The 18,103-nt window shown below is 41.7% G+C and overlaps 1 protein-coding gene across 4 annotated transcripts in view; it reads right to left on the minus strand.

Moving 5' to 3' along the window:
- Positions 1–12,244, minus strand: part of enox1 (ecto-NOX disulfide-thiol exchanger 1) — a 101,849-nt gene extending 89,605 nt beyond the window's left edge. Inside the window, exon 1 of one of the 4 annotated variants that reach the window (XM_032567413.1) lies at positions 11,393–12,244. The gene's annotated coding sequence lies outside the window, so the exon portion shown is untranslated. The remainder of the gene's footprint in view (positions 1–11,392) is intronic. The other 3 variants (XM_032567414.1, XM_032567412.1, XM_032567411.1) reach the window with 3 other exon arrangements.
- Between the last annotated feature and the right edge of the window lie 5,859 nt (positions 12,245–18,103).

The raw sequence follows: 18,103 nt of genomic DNA on the forward strand, positions 1-18,103 counted from the left end.
GCCGGGAGCGGCTGCAGCCAGAGATGAATGAGGTGCCGTCCAGCAGCGGTTTGTGTTTTGGGCCGCAGTCTGGCCAGAGCAGACGAGTCCCCCAGGATGAGCTGCATCTGTTTCCATCACATGTCATGTATTTATTTTTTTTATACCCGAGCTCTGCCTACAGTGGCCTCCTCCATCCAGCTCCTATAAACCAAAACCTATTGGATTAAAACATACAGAGAGGCAAAAGCAAAAAATACATAAATAGATAAATAAGTAAATAGTGAACCTCATTTCATTTGATCATCTAGTGCAGCGGCGTCCGATGGCACAATGACCATGACTTTCTATTTTTTGAATCCAATTTAAAACATAAAAAAATATTCAAATGTTTCTAACAGTTCAACAATATAACATGCAATATTTACAGAAAGGAAATCTCTAAAATTCTGCAGATATAAAACATAAACAGGATATTTGCCCCATTAAAGGGGCAGTACTGTGTTTTCCAGTCACCTGCTGCCATTTCATATTTTAAAAAAATCAAGTATGTTACCTTCAGTTGTTAAAAAAAAATGCAGCATGAATCAAACATGACTTAAAAGAAATATGACTTTGTAATGTCATGCTTTGAAATTGGGCCTCTGTCTCTTTAAGAAGCTCCTGCTCTTTCAGAAACTCCGCCTTCAGGAAGTCGTCACAACATGGCGGCTCTATTAAACCTTTAACATCATTTTTAACATTGTTGCTCTGAGACGTTTCTCCTTTAATAAGCTCTGCAGATGCTCAGCACCACCAGCTGTTTGCTAATTGCTGCTGGCTAGTCTGAAGGAGCCGAGTGGAGGAGGTTTGCTCTGTGAGGAAGAAGCTTGGCTTGGAAACTGCAGCTCAGAGGAGGAGCTCGGTAGAAAAGGCGTCCCTCAGTGTGTGCAAGCGTTTAGGCATCCCTGAATGGTTGCCATGGAGATTAAAGGATTTCTCAAACAAGCATGAAGATAGAAAATAGAAATCTGACACATTTGTGCTCGTTGTTACGCGTGGTGGAGGATCTGTGCTTGTTGCGATGCGCGGTATGACGTCAGCAATAATATTCTCACGTCAATCTGACATGTTGTTAAATGTGAATAATTAACGGCGATGAATTGTTTTCATTTGAAACTTTTAATATGAGTGAGAGCTAAAAGTTGGACTCCTTCGTCCCACACGGAGTCATTAATATGAAGAGTGTGTGCGTGGGTGGGTGGGCGTGTTTGCGTGTGTGTTTGTCGCCGCCCCGTTATCAGCCGCTGCCTCAGACAGACAGGAAGTTAAATCCCATTTCCTGCTGAACTCCTCTGCAGCTTTCAGCACAAATCAGATTTACTTGAAGTGTAGCCAGAAAAGAGACCACACACACACACACCCCTACACTTAGAAAAAAAAAACACAAAACAACACACACGCACACACACCCCCGCCATTGTGTGAATCAGACAGCACTTCTGTCACTGCAGCCCCTCCGCTCCCCTCCGGCTGCTTCCTCCATCTCGCTGATGGTCGAGCAGCCTTTGATGTGCATCCGCTCACAGGCGTGTGCCTGTGTGTGTGCGCGCGGGTGTGTATGTGTGTGTGTGTGAGGCTGAAATCACGCAGGCTGTTAACAGATTAACCAGCAAAACCAGACAAAACTCCAAATGAGACAGAGCTGCCAATAAATGTGCACGTTTCCCCCGTCAAAACAAACACCAGCTGACTTGATTAATCATCTGCTATAGTCAACTGGTTGCTGCAGAAGCTAAACCAGGGTTGCATAAAAAAAATATATATAAAAGAATCACAAGCTGGGACGTCCAGATTTGATCCCTGGCAACAGCTCAGCTCCGCTGTCTGAGCTGTGTGGCTGTGGTTTTCCTGGACGACTTTAGAAATCAACAAATATTTACATTTACACGACTTGCAAAACTGCATTTATTACAGGATAAACACTAATGTAGCTGATAGTTAGAAATGGGCATTCATTAACATATTTAAGAGCTTTTCACCCTTTGCAATGATGCTAAAAAATAAACAAAAAAGACAGACAGGTGCATTTTCTGGTTAGTTGTATAAAAACAAGAGAAAACATGCTAATGTTAGCCTAGCGATTTATCTGCATGCATGCTCCATTTGGAGGCGTAAGACGTAAATTTCTTACAGACTGAAGCTGTATGTATCAAGTCAGGTATATCTTTACAAATAAAGTTATAGCTATGCCTGTTGGAGGTGAATATTATACTAGCTTAGATAGCATGCTACATCCATGCTGCATCAGCATTAGCATGTGACACCATTAGAATGCTGTGAGTAATTTGTCTCATCTCATATTTTCTCTGTAAAAAGACATCGTTTAATTGCTTGTAAAAAATAAAAATGAACTTTAAACGTTTTAAAAAAATGTATCAATAAAAATGTTTACGTCAAGGGCCAAGTCAGAACATCCTGCCCTCTAACACTTACTGTTACCCTGTTACATTTTTGACTCATCTGTCCAAAGGACGTTATTCTAGAAGTCCTTTTTCTACACTCTCTCTAGCAAAATTTAGTCTTGTCTTCAATTTTCTTTCTCAGAAGGCAAATGTTTCCTCCTATTACAGTTAGCCTTGTACAGCCTCCTTCTGACTGTAGATATGGACTTTCACGTCCACAGCGGCTGTGGGACCCAGTGGGTCCAAAACATTCAGTGGCATCCGGGGTCAGTGGGAGAACAAAGTGTGTCTAGTAGGGATGCACAATATTATCGGTATGGTATCGGTATCGGCCGACATTAGCTGTAAAATTTAATATCGGCCATTCCGTCAAAATAACTCACCGATATGAATGGTGTTGTTTTGATCTGATAAACCAGTGGCAGGCAATGATGCCTGCAGCTCAGCACAACGTCAAATTTGTGCTGCTTGAGCTTCGTTATTGTCTTAGAGAGAGCAGACGTCATGAATAAATTTGACATTAAACATAATGCAAGTTGAAAGTGTGCCATCATTTTTAGCCTCCTTTTTAGCATCTGTATTTGTTGCTCATCTGTCCAAAGGTTGATTCATTAAATGTTAATGAACCAACAGAGAGCATTTCTTGTAAACCACAACAGCAGGGCACACTGACAAAGATGATGCAGTATTTTAATTCCACAGTAGAGCAAGCCATATTCTTATAGGAAAAAATATTGCTTTCGGTATCGGTTCTCGGCCAAATGAGTTTTAGTATATCGGCATATCAGATATCGACCAAAAATTTAATATTGTGCATCATTAGTGTATAGCATCAGAGGCATGGAAAGACGATACTGTAACACATTTTAATAAAGGTGACTTTGTGTTCTTACACCATAAAAACATCCAATCCTGTATCGTCTATACTCGCTTGTTTTTGCAGGGCTGCAGAACGGTTGGTGCCTCGTTCCAGTGGCCATTGGGTGAAATGTGGGCTACACCGTGGACACAACACCATAGAAACACTAGATATGCAATACAGCGCTCTGATGTTCTGCCAGGTTTAAGACAGTGAAACATTAGAAGAAGTTCAACGTTTGTCTTGTCTTCTTTGAACAAAAGTGTATTTAAAAAATCTGTTTGAGTAAGAACTAACAGGAACATTAACACAGACGATCTTTGAGTTGTGGAGAGAAAGAAAAAAGACGGAACACTGACGCACAAATGGGTTGTGAAAGCCCGTACCCACACCGATACGTGAAGAGCCGTAGTGCGAGTCTAAAAGCTGAGATAGCTTTGTGGTTTGAGTGACGGTAATGACTTTGTCTCCATTAACATGAGGAGGAGGAAGGAGACGGAGGATGGGGGTTCACTGAGGCTAATGCTGGAAACACACCCACCTCTCCTGCAGCCACACGCCGCTGATACCCACACACTCCAAGGAGAAGCTGCTCTCCTTACTTTAACAGTTTCGTCATCTCTCCTGAGGAGTGACACACAATGCGCCGCTGCAGATCCATTTTTTTTAGAGACCATTAAAGGGATACTTTGTGTTGCTGAGGTAGGACTGTGAGGGATGCTCAAAAGTCTTGTTTGGAGAAGCCAGCAAGCAGAGCAATGTCACATTGGAGGGAAATCTCCTAGGGGAGTCGGGTTAGCCGCCGCTCTGAAAAGGACCATTTTGGGGGCCTCAGTTGGTGGAGCACACACTGAGGCTACGGTCTTTGACGCCGTTTTTCTGGGTTCGATTCCAAGACTCAGACAATTTCTCTCTTCTGCCTAATTTCTGTCTGCTTACTGTTCAACAGAAGGCCACTAGTGCCAAAAATATCTTTAGAAAAAGACCATTTGAAAGAAAATTTGACCTCCTCACAGCTGAGGGAAACCTGTGCCAGATGTATTTCATGTGTAAATTAAAATGTAGGCCCTGGGTGAAGAAAAAGGCCTCACTATTAAAAATCTATCTGTACTTGTTAAATATCAATGAATCAACAGAGAGCATTTTTTTGTAAACTCCAGCAACAAAAGTATCAATCTATAAACAGATGATGTAATTAGTCAGTTTCATAGTCATTATTTTTTCAATTAATGCTTTAATAATGCATATTGAGAAGTGTAATCACCTGAACACTGTCTGTGTGAACAGAGATGGCGGCACAAAGACGGACATGGCAGAGAAAGGAATGGCACCGTAAAGACGAAACAAAAGAAGTGGAAGAAGACATAAAACTAGAAACCTCCCAGCCATTAGTCGCTCCGTGTTACACATATTCAGTTACTAATGTCTCGTTGAGTGAAATCAGATATGTTTTTTCAAACTCGCATGTCAAAAACGTTTTATTCTGAAGGACAGGAATGTTTCCCTAGTAAAACTCCAGCTTTAAGAGCATCTGGTTTAGAAGATCTCAGCGGTGCAGCTTGAAAATATCTATCTGCAATCAAAAAAGCAAACGCACTGGCGACTCTTCTGTATGCAGGCGTGTGTGCATGTGTGTGTGTTCAGCCTAGACACTGTCCTGCTGCTCACACTGGGCTGTGATTCTCTGAGTCGGATTTCAGTGACAGCCAATAAGAACCAGCTGTGAGGAGAGATGGAGGGGAAAAAATTGGTTCAGAGCCAGAAGTCAGTCTGAATGCTGCGTCTTTAGATCAATACCCAGCTGGTGTCTCCTCTCTCTCTCTCTGTTTCTCTCTCTCTATTTCTCTCTATTTCTCTCTCTCTCTCTCCACGTCTCTAACAAAGATCCTTGTGTTGACCTTAATCAGCACAAGGCCGACCTTTGAGAAATGTGGCATCCAAAATGTATTACCATCATCTTGCTAAGGCAATCCCACCTACCACAAAATGTATACGTATAATATATTCTCTACAGAGTATGAGAAGAATGTTAAAAAAAAGAAAAAAGAAGAATATCTAGTTTTTTTCCTCTTTTGATGAAATCCTAATTTTGAATATCAGCTTGGAGCTAACAGGAAGCTGGGGCTGCTGCTGTTTCCTTAAACAGCAGCAGCTGTTTAAGGAAACAGCAGCGTTTTTGACCGTCTCTAACGAAGTAATACACTTTATGGATGCTAAAAACATAAAAGGCAGCGTTTAACGTCTGTATATCTGCACATATTTTATATGATCAAAACAGATCGGTTTTTATCCGCCATAAGAACGTAAAAATTGTCCAGGAAATGGATGCAAACATCTTTGGATCCCTTGCTGATTTGAACTCTAATTTTTGAACAACATCGCATACCGAGTAAATATGACCCTTGGCCGGTAAATGGGTGGTAGAAAAATACATTAAAATAAAGAAATTAACATTTTTAAAAGGGGTGTCAAAATAATATTTCTATATAACTGATACAAGCGAAAAAATATCCAGATACTTCTTTGCATTATGCTGACACAAAACTTGGGGCACTAAACACTCAGCTGATACATACAGAAAAATATACAGTACAGACCAGAAGTTTGGACACACCTTTTAATTCAACGAGTTTCCTTTATTTTCATGACTATTGACATTGTAGATTCACACTGAAGGCATCAAAACTATGAATAACACATGTGGAAATATGCACTAAACAAAAAAGTGTAAAACAACTGAAAATACCCCTTATATTCTAGTTTCTTCAAAGTAGCAACCTTTTGCTGTGATTACTGCTTTGCACACACTCTGTATTTTCTTGATGAGCTTCAAGAGGTAGTCACCTGAAATGGTTTTCACTTCATAGCTGTGCCCTGTCAGGTTAATAAGTGGGATTTCTTGCCTTATAAATAGTCATGAAAATAAAGAAAACCCATTTTAATTAGAAGGTGTGTCCAAACTTTTGGTCTGTACTGTATGTGCAATTTGTTTAGCCAAGAAGGCTAACTAAAACATTATTCAAACGTTCTCTTCCTATGAAGCAAGCAGACAGGAAATAAAACAAAGTCCTGAAGGAAGCGGCATGCTAGCTGTGCTAACGCTACAAGACCGATGTTTGAGAGCGCCTAAAAGGTCAGTGATGCTCAAAAATCTACAACAGTGCAGTAGCAGACCTTCTGTATGACATAAACTAACACTCTCTGTTTAAATATTAACGTTAATCAGCCGACTGCTAGGTCAGCTACTAAATAGTGAGGCAAAAAATAAAAACGGCAAAAAAACAGGGTGCCCCTCTCTATTACTCTTGTGGTATCAAGAGTTTATTGAATTCTTTTTCTTAGTATCCAGATCTAAATTTTTGTCTTGTGACAACGTGAGAGCCTACTGAACTCTGACCTGTTATAGAGCTAGCATGCGGCTATGGATGGTAAATACTCACCAAATACTCACTGTGTGCAGATTGGTGACAGAAATCTCACTTTTTTTAAGTACGTAGTGCTTCTTTCAAATGGGAATATTTTTCAAGAACAGTATTTGTGCTTATGGAGATATGTATGCTGTACTATGCTTTCACAGACACACAGTTACTGTAAAAAAAATATGTTTTTTTAATCATGATTTTTAATCATTATCACAATAACACCACAAAATATCGCAATAAAGTTCCATGTCCATATCGCCCACCCCTAACCACTCACCATAGCAACAAGCCATAAAAAGAAAAATCCAAACAGACCATTTATAACTGCATAGCTGCACACAAGTTTGTGCACCTCCACCTGTTCTATAACCCGTCTCTACTTGACAGATTGCCCTTACGTTTGCACACCGCAGGGTTGCCAGGTACAGATTCATCAGAGTCCAGAGCGAACAGACTGAACGTATCTTTGCTTAATAAAAACACATCCTTAAATCTTTTCTCCCAGGGTGGGGATAAAAAAGCATCTACTGGTGTTTAACAAGACCCCATAAAACCATACAACGGCAGGAGAAAAATGTCTTGATAGGTAAACACATCAGAATTGTGAATGGACTATCTAGTGAGAACTTAAGGTAAAATAGCCAGATGAATGCAGGCCTTTATTTGCTTTTTGTTGTTGTTTCCACAGTGTGAGGCGGCTGCCAGGACTGCGTCGCCGCACTGTTCTGTGAAGCAGGGACGCACAAACAGGAAGAGAGAGACACAAATGCTCCCCAACACACACACACACACACACACACACACACACACACCCACACACACACACACACACACAAAAAAATGCTGTTGGAGGCATCTCTTGTGGGCAATCCTTCCAGCGGTGGAACACGGCCTAATGCTCCCACCGCATCTGAAAATGTCACCGCAATTAGCGACAGACGTCCCCATTGAGCTGTGCGGCGTGGGGTCAATTAACGTTTTGTGAGGTGGCACGGCGGAATCCGCTGAAGACATGAAGAGGATGGATAATCGCATTACAGAAGCCAACAGGTCCGCCATTCGCCGCGCGGCGTATTGACACACGGAACATATAATCGCTCCGGTCTGAGGCCTGAGAGGGAATTCTTGTGTCTGTGTTGCTCAGTAGCGGAGGCCGCTTTGCTTTGTGTCGAGAACCCGGCCGGGTTCTCAACAACAACCCAAAGGCCTCCACGTCCTCACACTCCACAGCCAACACAACGCTCAAACTAAACGAAGCTATACTCCGCCGCCATCAGAGCGGTGTCAAATTCTGCTGCACCGACTCCAGAGGCGATATTGGGCCGTCATGTCAAGCTCCACGATGCAACACCGGCTGTTTGCCCGCAGACAACAGAGACGCTGTTTGTTGACGATGATGATGAGTGGTGTCTGTGTACCCGTCGGCTCCAGGGAACCGTCGCCTTAACGTCGCTCATTCACAGAGACGGGGGACCGTCAGAGTCTCGGCCCGGATACCGACGCTGCTGTTTGGCAGCAGAAAGAGTTCATTCACGGGCTCAGAAGAACCGGTCCCCAGAATATTGAAGACAAGAAAGACGTGGTGGAGCCCAAATATACACCCCAGAGTCATTTCAGAGAGCAGCGCTGCAAGAGTGAGTGGCAGAACCTTTTGAAGCTAAATTAGCTTCAGTTCAATTCTTCTTGAAGCTTATTGCACCTTTCCACCGCTTGTTTCTACAACGTTCCTACTGCTTTGTCTTCAAACTCTTTTAAGTTCAGGTTTGGTTTTTTTTTGGCAGTAAACAGAAAATACATGTTTTCCTACTGTTTCAAGAAGCACATTAAGAAAACTTTCACACGTCATTCTTTTCTGCTGCAGCGTTACTGGCCAATGTTCACTATGGAGTTTGAGGGTTGTTGTATGGCAAAGAAAAAACGATTATATAGCCACGTAGAGTGGATTTACGCCAATAAACTCAACATGTCTAATATTTAAGTTCATTTCACATATTTATGTCGTAAACATGAGATTCTCACTTTCTAATAACCTGAAAATTGTCAAAAATACAATAAAATCAAGACTTAAATTCCACTTTAGTACCAAGTGGTGAGATAAATTTATAGTCAGCTAAAATCTCTGTAAACAATGTTTCAGTGTTGCAAGACTAAAGCTATCATGGAATAAATCCTATTGAATTTAATGGAAGATTTTAAGTCAATATGCTCATTGCATCAAATATTCTCCCCGTCTTTCCAAACTAAAGCAACACTTGGAGTCTAACTAGCTTGATGTTAGCTGGTTAATTCGCTGGACTCTGTTGCTTAACACAGCTGAAATGAATAACTTCACTAACAGTGATTGGTTGACCTCCTTCAGTTTCCATGACACGACTTTCCAAATTTCTCCCGGTCTTCCTTGGACTCAAGGATCCTGTGTGAACGTCGAAACAGATTTGGGTGAGCGCAGAACAAGACCGTAACCGTTTTAAAAGACGGCAAGTTGCCACAAACACAAAGATACACAAGCCGAATCTGGCAGGATCTTCACAGGACAGTACTCTGGAGGTAAAGGTGGACTTGGATGGATCTCCAGTCTGTTACAGGGTCAACACAGAGGACACACACAGTCACACTAACTGGATCTTGGTTGGACCCCCCTGATCAAAAACATAAACACGCATTCGTGAGTGGAACATCCAAACTCTGGTTCTGGTTGGACCTTGATGGTGTGAATAATTCAGTGTTAACAACCATCTTTAACATATCCATACCAAAATGCTACGTTAAAAATTAAGGGTGCATTGATCGATCTGCCCTGATTTCCTTGACTTTGGGTGATCGTTGATCGGCTGATACTTAAATGTAAAGCCGATTTTTTGCATAGATCTAAAAATCAACCTTTCCTCATCTGCTCTCCCAGACCAGCCCACCAGGTCATGTCTGCATGTTTGCAGATAACAATAGTCGCCCCACTGCAGCCAACTCGGTGACTTTCTTGCTATATTTAGGGACATTTCAGACAAAAGAAAATCTGCATCGAACGAAATCGGAATCGGGCTTTAAAAGATCAGCAATCAGCGATCGACCTGGAGACTGCAGTTGGTGCACCGCTATTAAAGAAAGAAAGTAAGGATATGTTATCAAAACCATTACATAACACAGCTTACAGTTGGGTCATTGCCCTGGATGTTGCACACTTCAGTTACCAATCGTGTCTTAAACCAGCCTGAAGAAACTGCAGACCTAACAGTCCCTTACTGTGTTAAAGGCCATCTCTTCTGCCGGTGTCTGAACCGGATTCTTTTGACCTTTAGTGGATTTTATACCAGAAAGAGACCCGGGCAGATGTTAGACTTTATGGACCGGTGGTGGTGAGGCAAGTTTTCACGTAAAACACGCTTTCATTTTCAGAAAACAATCCGTCCGCTTCGCCTCTACCGTAAAGAAAATGGCTTCTCACGTCAAACCGCGTCACAAACCGAGCTCTGAGAGCCGTCCCCGTCCCGGTTCCTGTCAGATTAAAGTCACAGTTTGTTCCACTCCGTAAAGCTGCCGCTGCCGCGCCCCGCTCCTCTCTGTGGTGCTGAGGACGTCGCCCTGGCGACGCGTTACCAGGAAGCCTAGTGTTTGTGAGCCGAGATGCTGAGCTGCTTAGACCTTAAACGTTCTGCACTGAAGTTTAAAGCCGTACTTATGCTTTACTCGGCCAATTTGACTCTTTATGCATCGCCTCTACGAGAACGCTGCACTTTTATTGCACCGTGTTGCTTTACTAACTACCACATTTAAGCATTTTACTCAAAAAACGTGACGACAGACTGTTAAAGAGACGAATTTTTCTTTACTGCTCGATGCAAAACTTTCCCTATTTTTTAAAATACTTCTACATCTACAAGCATGAATGACGGCAGGTGAATAATACGAGCAGAAGCGTGACAAAGGCAGCTCTCTGTGCTGCTGAGGGGTCGTCAAGGTGACTCCACAGCAAGGGCATCCACAGCTGATCTCTCTCTCTCACACACACACACCAAACACCTCCACCTCTGCTTGCTTTTCAGCTCCTACAGCAGCAAGAATTTGACAAAAGAAGCTTTGAGACTTGCAGCCCTGCAGGTGCAAAGTGGAGCAGCTGATAATCCAAACCATCCACATCCTTTAATTGTAATCAAAATTATTTTTTATATATATATATATATATATATATATGTACAGACATATTTTAGAAATGGTTGTTCTCTACTGTTTGGTCACTTTTATTTTCGCCTGTGCTCGTGACGTTTTTGCGCCGTTTTATGTCTTCAAAATGATAAGTTTGCACTTTGGAGCAGGAATCAGTTTGCAATTCCTCAACTGTGAGCGCGTCATTGTTTGGCTCCCCTGCTGCGTGCAGGATAAAGACGGCGGCGTGCGGTCGCTGCTTCCGCGTTTGCATGACATTAAATAAGAAATAAGGTTTCTAATTTGTAACTGGAAGCAAATAAATAAATAAATAAAAATGAAAGATCTTCGATTCATCCTCACTTTAGGTTTTCTTGGTGCAGAATTAGGCTCTGCTGATGACTCTCCAGTAACAGCAGCGTGTCACCGAGCAGGAGAATAATAATAATAAATAATAATAATAATAATAAAACACACACATAAACAGGTGAAATCACAGCATAGAGAGAGAAAGAGAGAGGGAGGGAGAGAGAAACCCAGCTTCTTACCGGGTCTGATTCCGACAGGAGCTCCGGAACAAGCGGCGCGTCAACGCGGTTTAATCCGTGAACGGTGCTGGTGGAGCCGGACGCCGATCCTCCGTGTGCTTCCGTCCTTCCCAGGCGTTCTTCTCAGTGAGGGACACACCGAGCCGCCGCCGCTGCTGCTGCTGCTGCTGCTGCTGATGGTGATGGTGATGGTGATGCTGCCGCCGCCTCCGGTGCAGGACCGGGAACCCGAAGGCGCGTCACCGACAGGCGTGCACGACGGTCCGGGGGGTCCGGTTGTCAGTGAGCCGGTACCGACCCGTAGAAGCCGGGACCGACTGTCAGCTGGGTTACGTGGCGACATAACGCAGCTAATGACTAATTAGACTAGAGACAAAGTACATACACCTTAAATTATTTCACATTTTCAAACTACGTCGTGTTATTGGGACGATATGTAGAAAAACCAAGGCAAACAACTACATAATGATGACGTAGAAGGAAATTCGCGTTTTTTTCCCCCGTGATTTGTGTGCAAATTTAATCACTCCGGTACCACTAATTAAAATCTATCGAGCTGAAATAATGAATCGGATTAATCGTGACTAACTGATTATTGAAATAATCGTCAGCTAACTTATCAGTTAAAACAAAACTGTACACAAAATGTGTTTTGCATTATAAATCAAAACCCTCTTTGTCCATCAATATGTTCGACCCAGAACTCCTCAAGTGTCATTTCAGCGTCACCGGGTCCAAATTCTGTAAAATACTCATATTAGGCACCTTTTGCTGTCAAGGTTTTAATTGGGTAATTGAAGTATCGTCAACAGATTAGTCCTACTCTGTACTGATGCTAATTGTAGCAGAAAAACTTATTTATATATTTATTTAGCTGAGAATGCATCGTTTGCTAGGCTATTGCATTTTACGGAATAAAATGTTTATTTGCTTACTACCAAAACTATATATTGGATTGTTTGTTTGCATTTTTTTTTTTTTTTACAAAATTTTAATACTGTATAAAATAAGATTAAGTGGTTAAAAGAAAAACTCTGCAGAGTGTGCCTTTTTTTATCCAATTACTCGATTAATCGTCAGAATAAATCGATAACTAAAATAATCGTTAGCTGGAGCTCTAATAAAATCAGTCAGCTATCTTAAGTGGTCACCTAATTGTTAAATTGTGTAAATTAGGTTTTTTTTTTAAAGTGTGGTGCAGTTTGCTACAAGCCACATAGTGGACATACTGTAGGTATCCTGGTCAAAGGAAACCAAAATTGAACCTTCGGGGTTCAAAATGGATGTCAGAAAGAGTGAAAGCTCATTCCAATGGGTTTGGGTTGGATTTACAGGATTCTGGTTTAGGCTTCGGCCACTCAGGAATGTTGGGGTTTTTTTCTTCTCAAATGGGTGGTCAGTTTAAAAAATAATAACAACACTCATCCACGTGGACCCAGAACTGCTTACATCTATGCAGGAACACAGGGAATGGTCCAAATACTTTCTTTAACTCAAATGTCACTAATAACACTTTTTGTCTTTATGTTCCCTGCGTTCATTTCTCCTCTGTTGGTTTCTTCTGTGGTGCTGTTTAAATGTCCAGATCTCCTCAGGTCTCTTCTGATTTTATTCCTAAATCCTGTCTTTCACCATTCACAAAGCGCAAAGATTGCTTCTGGAGAAGTCGGTTCAAGTGGACGAGGCCATCTCGTTGTTGTGCGGCTAACGCTCAGTCTACGGTCATGTGAAAGTGTGACATGAACTTGTGTTGGACAAAACCGGCTTCAGCCGAAGAGCCCGGATCCTCTTAAACTTCGGCCCGTCCTGTCGTGGTTGGCGTGGCGATTCGACGTCACCGAAGTGGTCAAAACGTCATCAGCTTAACAGACAATGATTAAATAGCTAATCGTTAAAAGAAAATGTCTTAATATAATAGTAAGACCCAAAGCACACCAGAAAGTCTAAACTTTACTTTGATTGAGTTGTCATGACATGACCTTCAACAGGTTGTTCATGCAACTGAAGTTTCTTTCATGGTAATTTAAATGAAAAAAAACTCAGATTAACCCTGGTTTGCTCCTGTTGCTAAGAGCAACTAGGAAACAAACTCTGAACACATACAGCTCTACAGGAAACAGAAATTAGGAAGCCTTGTTTTGGTCCTGCAGGAGGTTTAGACAGAATAAGTCAGATGAACACATTCTCCTTCTGTTGTTAGTGGCAGGTGCTGATGGAGTTGATCAACTCTACAGCAGGGAGCGATGGATAATAATAATAATAATAAAAGATGGCGCTTAATTCCTGATCAGCAGAGAGTTGTGACCTTCACAGGAAAGACGGGAGGAAGTTTCCGTCCCAGAGGGAGCTGCGGTTCAGGGCAGCACACCTGAAGGACTTCCTGTTGCGGCACCACAAACTTCCTCTGGGACTAAACGCTGACTAGTAATGCATGGAGCATAGCATCCAGCTAACGGTTAGCTTTGACCCAGATTGCGTATCGTGTTAGAGCAATAGTTGATAGCATGAAAAGCGTGAAAGTATAAAAGCACACCACCAACCTGGAGATTTTCAAATCTGAAACGGGTATTTGGTGACCTCTGCTGGTTGTTTGGAGAAAGTACAACTTCCTGTTGACTTTCTGAACCTGGTTTCCTGCGGAAGGCTGCTTGAACGCAACACTGAAGCGCTGAAAGTACAAACTGATCATCTCTAGAAGCCATGTGTCTATGTCCTTCCTAGAATAATCCTGGTATAGATGTACATCTGCACTACAAGCTTCTAGTTTCGGTATTACCCAAGTTTTCCAGAGACGTTTGTAAGCAAGAACAAATTAGAGATCAATAAAAGAAATAAAGTATTTAAGTATATTTAAGATAATCTGTAATCCATTCTTCTATGTGAAAATAGTGGATAACAGAAAAGATAACGTCTCAATGATATGCAGACCAGAGAAACTTGGATAGGTCCCAATGGCACGCCCTTGAATCCTATGGCTGATGAGTGGGTGTCTGACCTGTGGTGACCCCTGGCATTATAACTCTTTCAGGTGAGGTGGAAGTGGCCAGACATCAGGTGCTGACTGGGAAAAAGCAGGGTCCAATGTTCCCAGTCTAATCAGAACATCATGTAACATCTTGGACTGGTCACATTTCCCCCACATAGCAGACGGGTCTTGGGTTCTGGTTTCACTTTGATCAAAGTTGGGTTTAGTTACACTTTGGGGACTTATGTTTTACGTCATACACCACCTGGACATAGACTCCTTCATGAGCATCCACACCACACATGACTTACTGATGGTCACATTATATGTTGGAGAGTAAATTTGCACTAATTTATTTAAACAGACCAAACCCTGAAGATGGTGTGTCTCATCTTTTTGGGATGATCTCACAAACCAGGATTGACACGAATTTACAACATGTAAATTAAAAATGTTTCTCAAAACAAAACCATGCTTAGAGTTTACCAAAGAATATGCGGAAGAAGCAGATATGATGTATTCTGGCCACTGGCAGAAGTGACCAATCCCAGATCTACCATCCTGAGAATTGTACATACCGCCTTCCTCCAGTCCCTGAATCAAATGGCTCATCTGGCACTTTTAGCTCATTTGTTTCACTGATTGGTCTGTAGAAGCAGGGATGCATCTGAAAGTCGCAGTTCAGTAGATCTCAAAGACTGGACTTGGGAACCCTTCGATCAAGGCAAATGTCACACTATAAATGAGGAAACAATTTCCACAGAGAGGCATGGCAGTAGCAGCGTCATCACCAGTGTTGGGTAGTAACGGATTACATGTAACGACGTTACGTAATTTAATTACAAAAAAAGAGTAACTGTAATTCGTTACAGTTACAATGAGAAAATATGTAATTCAGTTACAGTTACTTCCGAAAATATTAAGAATTACAAATTTAGTTACATTTTAAAAAAAATATGAACAAAAACCTTTGCGAAATATGTAACGATATTTTTATTGCTTTGCGCCCTATATCGCCGTTTCCCGCTACGGCTCCTTGTCTCTATCATATTTGCCAGCCGCAATGCCACTCTGATGGTCCATCCTGTGCTGGTGGAGCCTCCTGGAGGAACAGCAAGCGAGCGGACGGTTCCATTTCAGCTCAAGCAGCGCATCAAAAATGACAGCCTTCCAGCACTGGAAATATAAGGAGCATTTCATTTACATATGTGAAAATGGCTCAAATTTAACCGTGCAGTGCAAGAAGTGTTTGCCGGCTATCAAGAACTTGTCCACGTCGAAGCAATCTATGTCAAACCTGAGGAAACATTTAGAGGTAAGTGCAATTCACTGATAGACGAAGCGTATTGTTTTACGAATATTTGACTGTTTGGTGTTGATGCCTGACAAACGTTGGAATCTATTCTTTCCCATGAGACATTGTATGCAATGTGCTAGTGTTATGGTTTTCATGATGAACATAAAGTAAACTAGAAAATTCCTGAAGAAATTTAACTGGGGCCTGCCAAAGTGTGCCCGTCGGTTTGGACCCAGCGTTCTGATGCTAAAAATTAGCATCAATGCTAAGCTTAGCTAAATAGTAGTCATTAGCTTGTGGAATTTTATCACTTGCTTCGCAAGTCAGTCACTACTCTCCTTATGTATTGCTATGGGCAGGCCCCAATTAATGCTACTTTGAACATATAATTATTAATCATAGTATATTTTTCTTCTATCTTTTTTTCTCTCTTTTCAGAGGAAGCATCCAGGCGTTCTTCTGAAAGGCACGTTTAGTCCATCTGATACTCGGGACCCATCGTCCATCTTAATTCTTGATGCACTGTATTATGCCGTGTTTAATTTTACAAGCAAGGGTGTGCAAAGAAAAAATCAAGAAAAATAAAATGTGATGTAAAAGTCTTACTTTGCTTATTTATTACTAAACTAGAGCACTTCATTGTCATTGCACATGTATGAAGTAATGAAATGCAGTTTGGCATCTAATCAAGTGCAACGTGTGCAGATTGTACAGCATGCAGTATTTAGAGATAAAATGCAGTTATTCACAGCTAGGGTAAGGAAAGATGGTTGATAGATATGTGCAGCAGAATAAATAAATTACCCCTAGGGAAATGCATGTATGTGCAGAGCCACTGTAGATAGGGCTATACAAGTGCGAATTGAAGAGGAACACTGTACAAATGTTGGGATGGTACAGGAAGGTATGGATAGAGGGGAAGGAAAGACTGGTCTTTGGGAAGAGTTCAATAAGGTGACCGCTGTAGGAAAGAAGTGGTTTCTGAACCTGCTTGTGTTAGTCTGCAAACTGCGTAAATGGTAGAGCCTGGGAGAGGAGCAGAAAAGAGTATGGCCCGATGAGAGGAGTCTGAGAAAATCTTACATGCCTGGTGCTGGCATCTCTTCTTGTGGACCTCCTGTGATTGCCTGTCAGCAATTCCCTCTCAGCTTAGTGCTCTTTTAAGGTTCCCACTCAGTTCTCAAAAATTAAATGTTGAACATGGGTCAATACTCATTAAAACCTCAAAGTAATCAAAAGTAATCAAAAGTAATTAGTTACATTACTTTTTAAAAGTAATCGAAAAAGTTACACTACAATTACATTTTAAACAAGGTAACTTGTAACTGTAACGGATTACATTTTTAAAGTAACTTACCCAACACTGGTCATCACATGGGTTATTGTACCCATAGTGCAATCCTGTGGATTGTGCTGAATGCTACAAAATCTTGAAGGAAAACCTCTGGTCAGATTTAAAACTGAGAAGTTGAAATTCCTTCTTGGTTTCTACTCAGTAATGCATATTGTTCATGTGCACAACATTAAAACATGAGTCAGTAGTGAAAAATCTCCAAAAGGTCACGTCCTAGTCAAAGATCACAATTTAGCAAGAATCCCAATATGTGGAATTAGCATGTAGCTGTCAAAGCAGTTTTGCTTTAATGATGACAAAAAAAAAAAATCCAGTGGTTAGATGAAAAGGGCAAAATGACAACATGAGGTTTCCAGCTGTAATTATGGGGGTTTTTGTTTGTTTTTTTAATATTTCAATTACAAGGCCCTTTGGTTAGGGTCGCTGCTGATACAAGTCCAACAACAAGGTTATTTGGCGTTTTGTAAAATGCCAGTAATTGTTTGCCTTCCTGTTGAACACAGATCTCAGTGGACGATGGACCCAAGCTAATTTGCGGTTCAGGATTCATGGCTTCAGAGCTCCCGCCTCACAGAGCAGCCCCGCCCCCAATCAGCTCCTTCAGACTAGCCAGCAGGAGCTACTTCTGAGTGGAACGCTGGTAAAAATGTTGTTAAAGGGTTAATAGAGGAGCCATGTTGGGATGACTTCCTGACGACGGAGTTTCAGACAGAGCAGGAGCTTCTTAAAGAGACAGAGGCCCAATTTCAAGGTGCGAAATTACCAAGTCAAACTTATATATTTGATATATATAGAGAGCTTTTATATAACAACTGAAGGTAACATACTTGATTATGCTATAAAAGCCACTTTCTTCCTGGTAAATGCTTAAAACTGACCCTTTAAAGAGGAAGAGGCAACTTTAGAGAACCGGCTGAAATCAAAACACACGTCCATTTTAGTAAAACATGGAACTTGAGAAATTGTTTTGGGCCTTCCACACTGATGGGAAGTGTCAGCCGTCTGCTCCACTGCAAGCTGTTTGTGCAAAGTCACATTCCATGTGCAAACTAAAGAAGCTTCCTGCTCGTCACCACATTTACAGCGCTGGGCTTT

This window comes from Xiphophorus hellerii, chromosome 7 (genome assembly GCF_003331165.1).
Source record: "Xiphophorus hellerii strain 12219 chromosome 7, Xiphophorus_hellerii-4.1, whole genome shotgun sequence".
Taxonomy (NCBI): Eukaryota; Metazoa; Chordata; class Actinopteri; order Cyprinodontiformes; family Poeciliidae; genus Xiphophorus; species Xiphophorus hellerii.